The following is a 16,662-nucleotide window of genomic DNA, read 5'->3' on the forward strand; positions in this document are numbered from 1 at the left end:
CAAGAGCGCGAATGGAGATAATCTTTGGGGAAGACCTTCGAGTAGATTATCTTCTAAAATCTACTCAAAGGTCGGGGGCTACACCCATTGGGTGCACCTTCGGTGCACCCAATGAAGTCCAGAATCCTACAATTCAAAATGCCGACCTCTAAGGCGCAAGCACAAAACTAAACTTGGGTCGAACGAGTGATCGGAGCAAGAGAGGACAGCAGGAAGTTATTTTTTGGACCTTGGATCTTTGAGTTGATTACCTCTAAATCAACCCAAAGATCGGGGGCTTGTGCGGAATAGATATCCCCCGGGTCCACTAAAGAAGTAAAAGGCCTCACGAAAGGCCCAAGGGTCCAATAATTCGTAAGGTCATTCTTTCGTGGGCCTGGGGAAAGACAACCAACGAAGAAGAGAAGACATGAGACCGGATTGGTGCAAACCCGGACGGCCCACGACGTCGAGCGAATAAATCGCAACGGAGACCCGACTTTCCCGCGCTGAAGCCCCCCCATGCAACGGAGCCATGCGAGGATAAGTCGGCGAGGGTTACGTAGGGATAAACTCAGGAGGTTCACTATCTTTTAGCTACTTGTTGTTATAATATCCACATGTACTGCCCCACGGTCGAGTATATAAGGCCTAGGGGGCACCCCTTCAGAACGATCGATCCTATTTTTACTTAGCCATCCACGTAAACTCTCGGCACCCTCAATCCAGAGAGTCTTCTTGTAACCACGCTCATAAACTCACCAGGACGTAGGGTGTTACGCACTTCCAAGCGGCCCAAACCTGCTAATCTTGTCCATTGTCCCTCGTGCGATCGGCACGAACCATTTTGCTACAGTCGTTGACACCGTCCTACTCCTAAAAACACCTCGAGGGGCAACCCCGGGTGTGCGGTCGGACCCAAAACACCGACAGGCAAGGCTAGCAGAACTGTCTAATCGAAAGAGAGGACGGCCAGCCGGATCAAGACTAAACAATAAAATAACTGCTCCACAGTGGAATGAAACATCGACTGCAAAAAACATCGTATTGATGAAGAAGTGGAAAATGAAGAAGCCGATGAGCATATGGATTTGGGTGAATAATTTGAAGTGTGACTAAAGAGTGGTCGATTTAGTAGAAACTTGTAATAGCACAATGACTTATGCTTTATTTTGTTGGAAATTTAATAGTTTGCATGACAGGGTTATATAATGCAGTGATATAAAACTATAAAATGTTGCGTAAATATAGACAATTACACAAGTTATGTAACTGAATATGTACAACAAATTGGCATTGAACATTTAGCAATCGGAAGGTCTGGACATTAATGGTATATAAAACTGTATACACTTAACAATACTAATCAAATGGGAGTACATACGTCGGTTTCGCACTTAAAATACACCAAACAGGATATAGCATAAACACTTGTTACAATTAGCATAATTAGCGTGGAAAAAGTATAAAAGATGAACCTAGTGTATATAAAATAAGGAAGTATATATTATGCATAAAACTTGAATATTGAAACAATATGATAATACAAATAAGCCAAACATTGGAAGCAAAACGATTAACCATCTCACAAACTGGAGATGAAACAACATAGAATTTCTTAACAGATAACATAAATAGACATTCTGGTAACACTTATGTTTGACACACTTCAAATAAAAACTGATGCGAAGTAGCATAGACATTAGACACATTGAACATAAGTTGCACACAGAGTATCAAACACATGATCAGAGGCCTGACATAAGTGACTTAACAAGTAACATAAACAGTTTTGTGGATCCCACAGGGAATCATGTTCAGCTATGCTATCTAAGTCTTGGCTTTCAAACAGCGGCGTCTCCTTGGAGCATACTTGAAAGGCAGCAGTTCTACAGGAAGGGGGGCAACCCTGTTGTTGCGATGAAAAGTAAGGTAATGCAGAACAAAGGCACGTTGGTCCAATGGTTCATCCTGAAATAGCCATAATATCAAATTAATGGTAGGATTAAATCTGAAGGAGTAATATATGCAAGATTAGAAGACTAATTTAGTAACATACCAGAGTATAAAATTCTGATAAGTCGCCATCATCAAAATCGTAGTAGCGAAGGAAGTTTGCGACAAAAAAACCACAATCATTTGACCCTGGTGTCATGGTTGGACAATTGGGAAGGAGCCCAATCTTGTAGTTGCCAAACTTTGGTACAGTTGACTCAGGTCGAGCTTCATGTAAGGCAATGCTAAGTCTTCTCATTATTAATCTGGACCAAGGTATCTTCGTTCCATTTATCATCATTTGATCATTATGGATTTGTTTCCATGTAGTGCCTCCAAGCAATGTACCATAAGGATTTGAATCTAAGATGTCTATTCGACGACGTTCAAAGTTGATTGCATAAAAGGTCCAGTGGCTTCGGCGTTGCATAGGAACCAGGATCTGTTAAATATATATGCAAATTTATGAATGATTTATACTATGCATATGAAAAATTAAAACTAATACAACATAAAACTAATGACCAAAAGAACATTATAACATTGTTACAAATGAAACTGATTAGAGCTCACCAATTTAATCTGGTTCAGAACTTCATCTGAAGGAAGGGTCGGTTCAAGTTGTTCTTTAAGAAGTGATGTTGAGAAGGGCTGTGGATTTGAACTGTGCTGTTCAAACTCCTCGATATTCAAAACGGTCTGGACAAAAAAATAAATTGATTAGTATTATATATTTATACAGTAAGTGTTGCAATAAGATACAAAGTTGTGGAGAAAAAATTACCCCAACATTGACATTCAGTATTAGAGTGTTGATTACAGAATCTGGATTGTATAATACATCATCCTCACGAATACAGTCGATAAATCCCTGCATGAAAGTATTCTCAAGACATTTGTTGGGACCAAACGACTGGACAACATCAAGGACAGACCCTCCAAATCCTCCAAAATTAATGATAGACCTGGGAAAAAACTTTGATTACAATTCATCTAATTATACTTAATTGGAATTTGAATAACTAATACATACATGCTCGGATCTAGTTTTCCTGACAAAATGAACTTAAGCAGGTTGCGAGCACAGTTTTCACGTGACACGTGAGGATGTTCAGCGACTGCAGCTTTACAGGAACTATCCTTTGCAACCAGGTCAGTAGTTGCCTAATATATGAATATATGTTAGTAAACAGTTGCATAAATATGTATGTCTGAGTGTATAAATAGGAAAAAAATATGAAAATGACAACATGTCTTACATCTGTCAGCGGGGTTTTATCGAACTGAGGTGCACCAGATACAGGATTATCATGTGTAACAGATTTTTGTCCTTCCTGTAACCAATAAATTTATTAATATAAACGTAATGAAACATAGGTTATAATTAATATTAGCATAATATGATGAAGGTGTAAATACTTACACTATTTATATCTGGTGTTAACTTAGGAGCAGCAGGCTTGTCTGTTGTGGGAGCCTGGGGATTTAAAAAAAATAAATCATGCATATATATTAATGTTACTTGCATACATTGTAAATGAAATAATAATAATTGTGATATAAGGAAGTCAAACATTTGATTTTGGAGTCTTGTCAAAAATAGGGGCATCCATAACTTCATCTTTTTTGCAGACGTTCCAACTGACAATCTATAATGGAAACAAGTGAGATTTGAGTAAACAGTAACTTGTATGCAAAATATAATATATGCATTGTATATATAGTTTGTATGAGAAAACTTACATCATCTGATACTTTGATATGATCAGTAGGAACATGGCTTTCCTGATCATGTTGTTGTTTATCAGGTGTTGGAACAGTTGGTGAGGATACTGGAGCATTTGTTGGAGGCATTGAGGTGGGGGGGGGTTATCTACATTTGGAACATATAATAATATAGTAGTTGTTACTGAAATATAACTGCAATATAAATGTATCATTATAAAAAAATGGTTAAACATACACATTTGCAAACTACATCAGTATACTATCAGGATGCATAAATAAAATACAGTTTTCAAAAATGAAATACACTGAAAAAATATGTTGCTGCTTGTATGAGTATAAATTAATATATAAGTTGTATATACAAAACTGCATATAATAAATTATTTGAGATCGTATAAGTATATATAATTTTCCAGGAAATAATTCGTGAACTTGATTAGTTTAAAAAAATATACATAAATACTAAAACCTTCTGGCTGTGAATCGCGCTGCGTTGCAGCTCTCAGTACTTCATCGATCATTTCACCAAATGTTTCAGAGAGTTCAATCTGCTTCGAAACAATCATCTGATGGCTCAGCTGAAGGGAATCACAGTATTTATCCACCTCTTTGTCATGAGCATCAAACAATGATTGAAACATTGGCCGCTGCTGGGAGGGCAAACATTGCAACTTGTTGCCAATCAAATTCTTGATACGTGGCACATATATGTTGAAAACGGCAGAAACAGGCCGTTCTGGAGCAATGACGTAACACGTTTCTGAACGGCTACGAAACTGTATAAAGTCATATAGAACAGTTAGCAGTAATAATATTTTTACATCTGCATAACAGGACAAAAATTGTTTATGTCTAACCTCTGCATATCCGAATGGTTCACCAGTTTTACGGGGGGGGGCGTCTGTCACCCCGAGCCAACTCTCTTATGGTCTCATTATCAAAAAACTTAATGCGTGGAGTACCATATTTGTTAACAGGAGATGCAGGGTGATGTAGGTGATCAAGATAGTAAATCTGAAAAAAGGAATGCACAAATATATAAAATTAGTACATAACAAATATTTGCATATCATATATATGCACAGTAAACAAAAAAAATACTTACTAGAACAATGAGTGAGCATCCATATATTGTTGCTGTGATGTTTGTTTTGTTCCTTTTATGCCAACGTGCGGCAACATCACACAAATCTGTGTAAACGAGTTGACACCAGTCAATATCAGACATTCGGGCCATGTTTGAAGTCATGAGTACCTCATTGTTTGTAATGCCCCAAGAAGCAGAAGGAAAAAGAAGCCGATTGAATAGAATCAGAAAAAAGCATCTAATTGATAGCTCATCATCGTTGCCAAGCACTATCTTGTCTTGAAGCTTGACAACATCAAATTTTTCTTTACCAACATTGAGATCACGTCTCAGTTTTGCAGCAGCATCCACTTCACCATACCAATCAGTAAACTCCCTGCCTCCTCCAGCACATGGCAAACCCAAAATCAGATGAACCGTATCTTTTGTTATCTTCAGTTCCTTGCCAGCCCCTGGGCGTATGGTCATGTCATGTGGATCCAATTTATCCATCAACCACCTGATGAGTGATCTGCTCTCTAAGGCATCAGTTCGCAAATCAAATATGCTAGCAAATCCCAACCTAGCGACAGCATCGCGCTGTCGATCGCTCATTATCCAAGATGATACAATAACATCATAGGGAATGCAGCGGATATTCAATTTCTGGAAGCATAAATGAATATGCATTAATACACAAAGTATATATATAGTTAGAAGTAATGATACAATTTCTTACATACAAGGGATAATTATTACATGCTTGTAAATAACTAGTCTACAACAATAAAAAAAGTAAACACCATATTTGTTGATAATAATATACATAAATTTAAAGTGGGGGAAAATACAAACTTGATTGGGCACCAAAATTAACACATGAATACACATAAATATATACATGTTACATGTGATTTTCTATGAGTCTTCTGTTTAGGAGAGTTTTTTTGTAATGATATTAGACTTTGGACTTCTTTTCACGCAAGGAACTTGAGGAGAAGGTACTTTTAACTTCTTTGCACTGATTTGTTCTGAAGGAGAAGGTGAGGCAGATTTGAATTGGCGTTTCAACGATGGAGCATCCATGAAATCGTCGTCAGACAGTGTGGATGGAGCAGGAGGTTTTCTTTTTAAACGACAAGCTAACGCCTTTCTGCGAAAACGATGGATTAGGGCTGGTTGTGGCTCATTCTGCTCCTGATTTTGTGGAATATCATCTTAGTGAGTTGAGCTGCTGGATCTTGTACGTCTGGAAATGTCAATTGAAAAAACCTCCTGACTGGATTCAATGGTTAATCTTTTTGGATTACTGGGCGGACGATCAACAGACTTCATGATTAAATACTGAATAAATCTGTAGAAAAAGAAGTTGTTTTTAAATACATTGATTTATGCATGAATATATGCCAAAAAAAGAACTAATTTTTACTATAACTATCTGAAATGCATACTATATAATGCTAAGTGGAATTACATAACTTAAACTACCTTTTACATTTATGCGATAACATTTAATGAACAATGGTTATATACAAGCATAAAGATTGATTTAATATTTCATATAATTGTAAATGGATCAGGATAAAATAAGAGCCTTTTTGCATCAACTAACTATACAACATATTTTAATAACTGGTTCATAGTAATAAAAACATTTAGCTCAAATAACATGAATATTTAAATAACATTTGCTTAAATAACAATATCTGTATGTATTTATATATAATGAACAGGAGTGTAAACTAATTATTCAAGTAAATAGAACAATGCAAATATGCTTAATATATTGGGAAATGTTCATAAACTTGTGTATGAATGAGCATACACATTACTGCCAATATGCATATATATCAAATCCAATGAGTATATTTTATATGTAATAAAACAGATGTGTACACAAATGATTTAATTGAATGGGCATAAAAAGTACTGAGGATATGCATATATATGAAATACAATAAGCATATTAGATAATAAAATAGATGTGAAAACAAATCATTAGAGTAAATGTGCATAAAGAATACTGACTATATGCATATATAATAAAACAAATGTGTAAACAAATGACTCAAGTGAATGTGCATAAACAGTATTGAGGATATGCATATATATCAAATACCAATGAGCATATTTGATAATAAAATAGATGTGAAAACAAATCATTAAAGTAAATGTGCATAAAGAGTACTGACTATATGCATATATAATAAAACAAATGTGTAAACAAATGACTCAAGTGAATGTGCATAAACAGTACTGAAGATATGCATATATATTACATACAAAAAGCATATATGTGTTACTTGGGTTGTATAAGAGTACTCTCTGCTAACTCATCAGTAAATACCTAATCCACAGCCTTTGTCTAGATCTATAAATGTCGGGCGATAGTGGGGATATAGAATAAATACATATGCCCTAGTATCGGGGCTCCTAAACAAAAAAGAGATGCGATGCGCGATGCAATGACCCGATTAGAGTGATGTCTAAACGGATACAAATCACACATTTAGCTGGAGAATAAGGGTTACAATCAAATCCACTTCAATCGACCGATAGGCTTCAAAAAATCGACGGCAAACTCGGTGTATTTCAATGTTGGATTACCTGGAACTTCTTGAATCGGGCTCCAATGCTGGGAGATTGAAGGATGTAAGCTGGAATGGAAGGGCGCTGGATTGGAGCGACGGTGGATTGGCGCTGCGCTGGTTTGGAGGCGCGGAAATCGCCTGGGGAGTCGACTCCGACGAAAGGAAACTCTGCGCGGCTGGGGTTTTCTTCCTATCGGCGCTGGTTTGTCTCCGTTGATTGCGCGACTACGGTTTTAGAAACAGGAAACGTGGGAGAGGTGGCTGGCTGATGGAGGAAACGGTGTAACGGCGTCGTGACTGGGACCTGTTGACTCGGTGTGGTTCAACCAAAATGCCTATATTGACTAGCCTGGGCTTCCTCTATTATTGGAAGCCCAGGGCTCTTAATATATAAACTATATATATATATATATATATATATATATATATATATATATATATATATATATATATATATATATATATATATATATATATATATATATATATATATATATAATCCATGGTAGACAAGACAACGTTGCCACATTTGGACGATAAAATTTGTTATTTTTCCTGTTGTGCTAGGTACTTGTTGTATTGTAAGTTGTAACGCACGCGATGTGCTTTGGCTGTTGATAGTTGTTAGGGCATGTACAGTGATGTTTAATGTAAATGCTCTTAAATTATTTAAAGATGATATTTGCAAAAAAAATGTAAAGTCGTTTCTCCGAAATGAGACGTCTCTGGCTCGTAACCCAAGTAGCAGTATACGTCTCACTTCCCACTGTACGAATTTATCGTCTATTCTATCGATCCGATAATGTACGTTGATCATAGTTAAAATCCGAAATACGATCGATAAAAATCGCAGCATGTAGCTTCATTTGACTTAAAAAATGACACAAGGCATGATCCGTACATGAACTAGTAATAACTAGAACTTTTGCGTGGGGTTGCCGCGCACACTCTTTTATCTGCATTGTATTTTGTTTGAGTGTAGTTTCTAACTTTCTATTTATGATTTCAAAACTCATAGACTTACATGATTCTGAAAGTGAGAATGTAATATATTTTTATCATACGTAGTAGGTATAATAATGTTAACGTAGTATCTAATTGAGCTTGATGGTCAAAGAATATAGGCTGTGATGGAAAGACCAGCAGATACCATCAAAGTGATGGACGTACTGTAACTTCTAAACATGTATTACTGCAGCATGGTCATTCTTGCTCTATCTGGGTTTTTTTAATTAATCGATAGCCTCAGCCTGGACCAGTTAAACGGGCCGAGCTGGCCAGACACGGGGTCGCAAACACGCCCTGAGGAACTGGACAGAGAAGAGTATTCGGGTTACTGTGGTCACTGATGGTGAGCGCATTTTAGGCCTGGGGGATATTGGTTGCCAGGAAAGTTTTATTGTACATCCATTTTTGCTTTGTCAGGAATCATATCTGAATTTTTAGCTAAGTGTAGAGTTTGTTGCTTATAATCTTTTATGTGCGGGATCATTTGAAATCTAAATAGGGCATGGGAATTCCTATGGGGAAGCTTGCATTGTATACTGCTCTCGGAGGTGTACGACCACATGGCGCTGTGAGTACTTAACATATGAATATACAGTTTTAAATTAGCCCATGTGAACATACAGTTTTTTTATTAGCAGTCTGATGATGTATTATTATTCTCATCCATGTTGAGTCATAGTGATTACATATTACATTGATGTGGGGGGACAAATAACGAAGATCTACTAAATGATTAATTATACATTGGCTTAAAGCAAAGAAGAGCAACTGGCCGGAAGAAGCTTTACACTTTATTTATTAATCTTTCACCAACATGGTTATGTATTAATTTTTTTAGCCTTCAATCCAGCCACAAACGTGCATAGCAGGAATCTATTGGAGAAGGAGAAGAAAGATAGGGAGACTCAGTTGTCGTCGGACGCCTTGGTGCTTATCGCGACGACATGGCTGTACGACACGCGTGCGGGAATAGGAGAGGGCTCCAGCCTTCAGGCTGATCCCAGACCTTTGACTACAAGGAGACAGTCCACAACAAAGTGCGGCTGTCGGTACAGAGAAGGCGCGGCGGTGTTGGTCGCCGGAGTTCCAGCGGTGGGGGCAACGATAACGATGAGGGGAGGCCGAGCGTGTCGCGGAGGAACTCACCGAGGTTGGAGGACTGCAGGAGGATGGAGATCTCGAGCTTCTGTGGAACACTAAGAATCACCTGATTCGTTTTCCTTGTGTCTCTGGTTTAGATCTTACGATGATAGTGACTCTTGCTCTTCTATCCGTATAAAAATCTGGAATACCCTGCCTTGCGCTGGAAGAATCTAGCAGCTTGTTCGCTGCGGCTTGCTGCGGCTGCAATCCGGCTGCGGCTGCGGCTTCTACAGTATTTTTCTCTCTATGGATTGCAGCTGCAGCAGTCCAAACAGCTGCAACAGTGTCGGCTTGTAGCCAGCCGAACACGCCCTAGAGCATGATGTAAACCAGACGCACACAATATTTCTTCTGGCATCGATCAGACGGTAGAGGTTTTCTGGTTTAGGGTTTAGGGGTGACGCACACAATAGGTTTCATTTTCTGGCATCGATCAGAAAGTGACAACTCGGTACCTCACAAAACGAAACTATCTGATATGAAACACATTGATAAGCATCGAAAACTATAAAACAATATCACACCTCAAATTATGAAGCGTAGAAATAGGCATATAATTTAACCTATTATAATATAAGCAATGATCTATAAGATATTTTAATAAATGGTAGGATGTCACAATCAAAATAAGACAATGTAATACACGAACAAAATCATCATCATATACTTAAATAAAGCACTAGCAAACAGCAGGTCTGGGTCTCCACGTCAGTTATTCGTTAGGCGCTGTCGGCACTGTAGCATATCCGGTGGGTAGCCTGTGTGGTGCACCACCGGACAGTCCGGTAGCCTGCCACGTCATATGACCGTTGGTGGCATAGCCGCTGCCGACCACAATAGACTGTCCAATCCATCAACTCCCAGAGAGCCTATCGTTGTGCTCTCTGCGCAGGATGTCTGGTGCGCCATCAGTGCACCGGCTGACAGGCCATTGTTGGTTTTCTTCAATCTTCTTTCTTATGCTCTTTTGATCTTGTGGCTTGAACTTTTGTTGAGTATATATTGAACATATTTGAGTCTTTTAGGTCTTTATTTGAAGTGTTGCATCCTCAGAGCCTTAGTCCAATCCACTTTACAGCATGTGAACTATAAAACACACACACATGGAAACCATTAGTCCACAAGATTATGTTGATTATTAAACACCAAAATCCTCCTTAACCAAATGGGTTGGAGTTCATTTTCCTTACAATTAGGGGTGTTTTTATAAATCTATGCAGGCCGATGGTAGAAGTATTTAAGTGTTAAATATGACATACAGTTGGATCATGATCTAGTAGATCAGGAGTCTTGTTTGCACGCTTGCACATTAGTCGTCGTCAACATAGAGAACCTTAAGCCGACGAGAAAATTGGAGCAGCTTACACTTCCATTGTACCTAAAAGAATCTTAACTTAAAAACATATCAATATGTCAGAAGGACTTTGGTGGGAGTTAGAAGGACAAAGACATGCCTTTTATTTAGCCAAGATGCCGATGGGCAAGCAACCGAGGATAACACAACATGGCACACCATTGAAGGACATATACCCAAAGGGTGTATCTACTCCTCTGGCTGTACCCTAGGGAGCATCAAAAATTTCTTCAGTGTTCACTTTGGAACGTAGGAATTTCATGAGAATAGTATAGGAATTTCACATGAATTGGTCTAAAAACACGAGAAAAACATAGGATTCATGAAATAATCCTTTGTCCCAAAGAAGATTTTCTGTTTGTGGATCCGTCGCGGTTTATAGAACGAGATCCTTTGCAGTTACTTCCCGCAAAGTTGGGACGCTGGTCAGACAGGCCAGTGACCAAATTAACCTCTGAGGATGTCGTCGCCGGCCTATAACCGATCGAAAGCTGTGCAAGTAATACCGTACCTCTCGCTGTCGGACGCGGCAAGAGAGTAGTAAACCGTGCAGTCGAGATCGTCATATGGTTTAATGTTGGTACGGTACCAAATGCTGCCCCGCCAAGAACGACAAGTGTGTGTCGCTCTAATTAAGAGAGGGGAGAACCTTGTAAAGATAGGAATGGCGCTGCAATTGGTCTGGTTCAATTAACTTGAGCACCACCCCATCCTTTGTTGCTACTACTATCTACTAGCGGCTAGCGCTACACCCTAGTACGGTAGTAGTAACAACAAGTGCATGTCATATTGACTGGACAACTCGCGCATTTATTATGCGCCCAGAATCCGCCACCTGTTTTTTTGTGATGATGCGTTGCTTGCTGTGTTCTTGGACGAGTCACGGTTTGGTGATTGCGTTGTGTGTCGTAATGATTCGACATTTTTAATTGTAGACGATCGAGATCTACCTCTTTCTTTCTCGTCTGACACTTGTCTTTGTTTATTCATGGTGTTTCCAGGCCAGTGAATTTTACCTTTGGACGGACGCCATGCAGCGAAATGAGGCATGGACTCTCTCTCTCTCTTCTGGCTGCGGATTTAATATGACTGTGGCTACGATTTCTATATAAATTTTACCTACAGATTACAGCTGGAGCAATTTCGAGCAGCTGCGGCGGCAAGCCAGCCAACTGTCTGTCTCCCGTAGCCGTAGTCCGGTGCTGGGGCTGTGATAAAGACCTGCCATTGCCGCGCTACCGTCCCAACTACTCGATCTTACTGCAACGTCTCTGAAAACTGGCTGCTCTACTGCTCTCAGAGTCTCATGTCCCAAGGGTCTGTTGCATTTTTTCTTTTAATTTGAAAAAAGGTGAGGTACTATGAAAAAGGAATGTTCCGGTCGATCCTCAAAACAGATCAACCGTTTTTTACTTTCTTCTGCGATTAGAATATATATATATTGTATATTACGAGTTCTGAGCTTCCAGTGACTGAGTTAGTGCTGACTTAACAGTGTCATCCGGTTTAGCCGAACCAGGTTCGGGCTGCTATAGAAACACTCCCACGCCGTCTAGGATTAGGTTTTAGTGGCGGTGGCGATTCTCTCGGGCGTGTGATCGGCGGCGGCGGCGATCCTAGGGCCAGCGATGGTGCCGCTCCGAGGTGGGCGACCGACAGCGACACTCCACCAGGAGCGAGCGACGGCGACGCTCCCGAGGCGGGCGTGCCAGCAGTGACGGTGCTCCCGAAGCGGCGGCGGCGGCCATGAGGAACGCGGGTGGCTGCGGCGGTCGCGGGTGCGGTCGTCTCTGGCGATGGTGGCCACATGAGGTATGGGTGGCTATTGCGTCCTTCGACAATTAAGTCCTCCGATCTGGTAGCTTCGGCGGCATCCTTTGATCTAGCGGCCTCGGGATCGTCCTCCGGTGAAGAACTATCCGATCCATGTTTATGTCATCGATGATTATGTTTTATGACTGCTACTTACAATATTTATGCATTCCAGTAATGAGTTTTACGACGATGAATACGATTTTATGTTGTCATGAAACTATTCGTAATTTCCTCGGGAGCTGTTAGTTGAACCGATATTAGGGTTTTTTTATCAATTATGCTACACGGTGTATGTATTTATGCGATTTTGTATAAAAATTTATGCTCTGCGTGAACCATGTCATCCTATTTTTGCATGTGTGCAGTGGAAATGAAAATATCATCCAAAATTTTCGCGCATGCAATGGAAACTCCAACGATCTACCATAATTTTTGGATCTACATAAAAATAGAAACCGCATGGATGCGACTTCCATATTTTTCGGAACTTCCAAAAAATAGTATTGTGAATACAACCCACCAGAGATATCACCTCTCACATTGGCTCGGTATTTACGCTTATAACTAAGAGGTTTTATGATCAAAACTTAAGATTTTTACGCTCGAACCTAGAAATGCGTCCACCAGTGAACCACATTGTCGGGGACCATAATTAGGGGTACCCTCAAGACGCCTAATTCTCAGCTGGTAACCCCCATCAGCATAAAGCTGCAAAGGCCTGATGGGTACGATTAAGTCAGGGATCAGTCCACACGAGTGACTCGATCACGCTTCACCCGAGCCTAGCCTCGGCCAAGGGCAGCCGACCTCGAGAGACTTCCGTCTCGCCCGAGGCCCCCCTTTTTACGGCGGACACATCACCGGCTCGCCCGAGGCCTTGGCTTCGCTCAGAAGCAACCCTGACTAAATCGCCACACCGACTGACCAAGTTGCAGGAGCATTTAACGCAAAGGTGGCCTGACACCTTTATCCTGACACGCGCCCCCCCGGCAGAGCCGAAGTGACCGCCGTCACTCCACCGCTCCACTGACCAGTCTGACAGAAGGACAGCGCCGCCTGCGCCACTCCGACTGCGGTGCCACTCGACAGAGTGAGTCTGACAGGCAGTCAGGCCTTGCCAAAGGCGCCACGGCGAACTCCGCTCCGCCCGACCCCAGGGCTCGGACTCGGGCTAAGACCCGGAAGACGGCGAACTCCGCTCCGCCCGACCCCAGGGCTCGGACTCGGGCTAAGACCCGGAAGACGACGAACTCCGCTCCGCCCGACCCCAGGGCTCGGACTCGGGCTAAGACCCAGAAGACGGCGAACTCCGCTCCGCCCGACCCCAGGGCTCGAACTCGGGCTAAAGACCCGGAAGACGGCGAACTCCGCTCCGCCCGACCCCAGGGCTCGGACTCGGGCTAAGACCCGCAAGACGACAAAACTCCGCCTCGCCCGACCCCAGGGCTCGGACTCCGCCCTGGCCTCGGCCGAACGACCTCCGCCTCGCCCGACCCCATGGCTCGGACTCGGCCTCGGCAACAGAAGACAGACTCAACCTCGGCTTCGGAGGAGCCCCCACGTCACCCTGCCTAGGGCACAGACCCGCCACGTCAACAGGGAGCGCCATCATCGTCCTACCCCGAATCGACTCGGGTCACGGAGAACAAGACCGACGTCCCATCCGGCCAGCTCCGCCGGATGGGCAATGATGGCGCTCCACAAGCTCTGTGACGACGGCGGCCCCCAGCTCTCTTACGGAAGCAGGGCGACGTCAGCAAGGACTCGACCGCTCCAACAGCTGTCCCTCCGCCAGGCTCCGTCGCACCTCCGATAGCCACGACATCACGCCAGCAAGGTGCCAAGACCTCTCCGGCTGCCACATTGGCATGTACCTAGGGCGCTAGCTCTCTCTCCGCTAGACACGTAGCACTCTGCTACACCCCCCTTTTTTGTACACCTGGATCCTCTCCTTACGACTATAAAAGGGAGGACCAGGGCCTTCTTAGAGAAGGTTGGCCGCGCGGGACCGAGGACAGGACAGGCGCTCTCTTGGGGCCGCTCGCTTCCCTCACCCGCGTGGACGCTTGTAACCCCCCTACTGCAAGCGCACCCGACCTGGGCGCGGGACGAACACGAAGGCCGCGGGACTTCCACCTCTCTCACGCTCGGCTCCGGCCACCTCGCCTCTCCCCCCTTCGCGCTCGCCCACGCGCTCGACCCATCTGGGCTGGGGCACGCAGCACACTCACTCGTCGGCTTAGGGACCCCCTGTCTCGAAACGCCGACAGTTGGCGCGCCAGGTAGGGGCCTGCTGCGTGCTGACGAACAGCTCCCCGTCAAGCTCCAGATGGGCAGTCTCCAGCAACCTCTCCGGCCCGGGACGGTGCTTCGTTTCGGGACTCTTGAGTTCGTGTCCTTCGACGGCAGCTACGACATGATACTTCTTCCACCGCCGCGCGACAACGACAATGGCGGCCAACAACCCGCCCGCCGGCGGCGGAATCGACGACATCTTCCCCGCGTGGTGGAAGAGCAACATTCGAGCTCGCTCCGTTCTCTCCCCCGCCAACGGAGGAGGAGGCGGGGCCATCAAGGCCAGGCGGGAGGCCGCGCTTCGTTGGCCGTCGAGCGAATCGACGCCCCCGACGCCCCGACGGAAGGCACGCCGGACGTCGACCTCGCGTTCAAGACGAAGGCAAGCGCCGTCCCCCCGCGACACGCTGACCCCGAGCAAGAAGACGACGCCGGCGCGCTCGCGGAAAGCCTGCAGGACGTCGCCCTCGTACCTGAGATGACGGTGCAACCAGTCCCCGATGTGACTATGTCGCTCCTCGTCGACCAAAAGGTACCGACTAACTCCCATCTTGCGTCATTTCGACTCGGCCTCAACCCGCCAAACGACCTCATTTTGGCGGGCGCTCTCATTGAGGCGAGTGCAACCCCATTGGGGTTTCGTATGCGGTCGCCTTGGGGTTTCGTATGCGGTCGCCTTGGGACCGGCTGACGGACGTCTCGACCTACGGGCCCTCTGGGTCCGAGGAAGATGACGATCCCAGCGTCTGTTGGGATTTCTCTGGACTTGGCAACCCCAGTGCCGTGCGGGACTTCATGACCGCATGCGACTACCGCCTCTCCGACTGTTCCGACGGAAGCCGCAGCCTTGGCAACGAGAGCTGCGGCCCAAGCCGCGAATGTTTCCACATCGAGCTAGGGGATCCCTCCGAAGGCAACCATCTCGGCATGCCGGAGGACGGTGATCTTCCTAGGCCGGTGCCTCGCGCCGACATCCCACGGGAGCTAGCTGTGGTCCCCGCTCCGGCGGGGGGTTACGACCCACAACTCGAGCAAGTCCGCGAGGCGCAGGCCAGGCTCAACGAGGGAACAGGAGCGCTTGAGCCGATCCGTCGGGACGTCGGGCAGGTATGGGCGGGCCAACCCTTGGCCGGAGAAATACGTCACCTGCCCCAAGGTCTCCAGCACCGCGTCGCCAACGATGCCAGGGTCAGGCCGCCGCCCGCATCCAGCGGGGTTGGTCAGAACCTGGCAGCCGCAGCGATGCTCCTCCGCGCGATGCCGGAGCCATCAACCACCGAGGGTCGGCGAATCCAGGGAGAGCTCAAGAATCTCCTGGAAGGCGCTGCGGCCCGATGGGCCGAGAGCACTGCCTCCCGAAGGCAAGGATATCCCTTGGAACCTCATGCCGCGACTTCCCGATTCATGCGGGAAGCCTCGGTCTACACCGGGCGCACGCGCAACACCGCGCCTGCGGCCCCGGGCCACCTCGGCAACGAGCACCATCGACGCGACTGTCGGGCCCACCTCGACGAAAGGGTGCGCCGAGGCTACCACCCCAGGCGTGGGGGGCGCTACGACAGCGGGGAGGATCGGAGTCCCTCGCCCGAACCACCCGGTCCGCAGGCCTTCAGTCGGGCCATCCGACGGGCGCCATTCCCGACCCGGTTCCGGCCCCCGACTACTATCACGAAGTACTCGGGGGAAAC

The sequence above is a fragment of the Zea mays genome, chromosome 5 (assembly GCF_902167145.1).
Source record: "Zea mays cultivar B73 chromosome 5, Zm-B73-REFERENCE-NAM-5.0, whole genome shotgun sequence".
NCBI lineage: Eukaryota > Viridiplantae > Streptophyta > Magnoliopsida > Poales > Poaceae > Zea > Zea mays.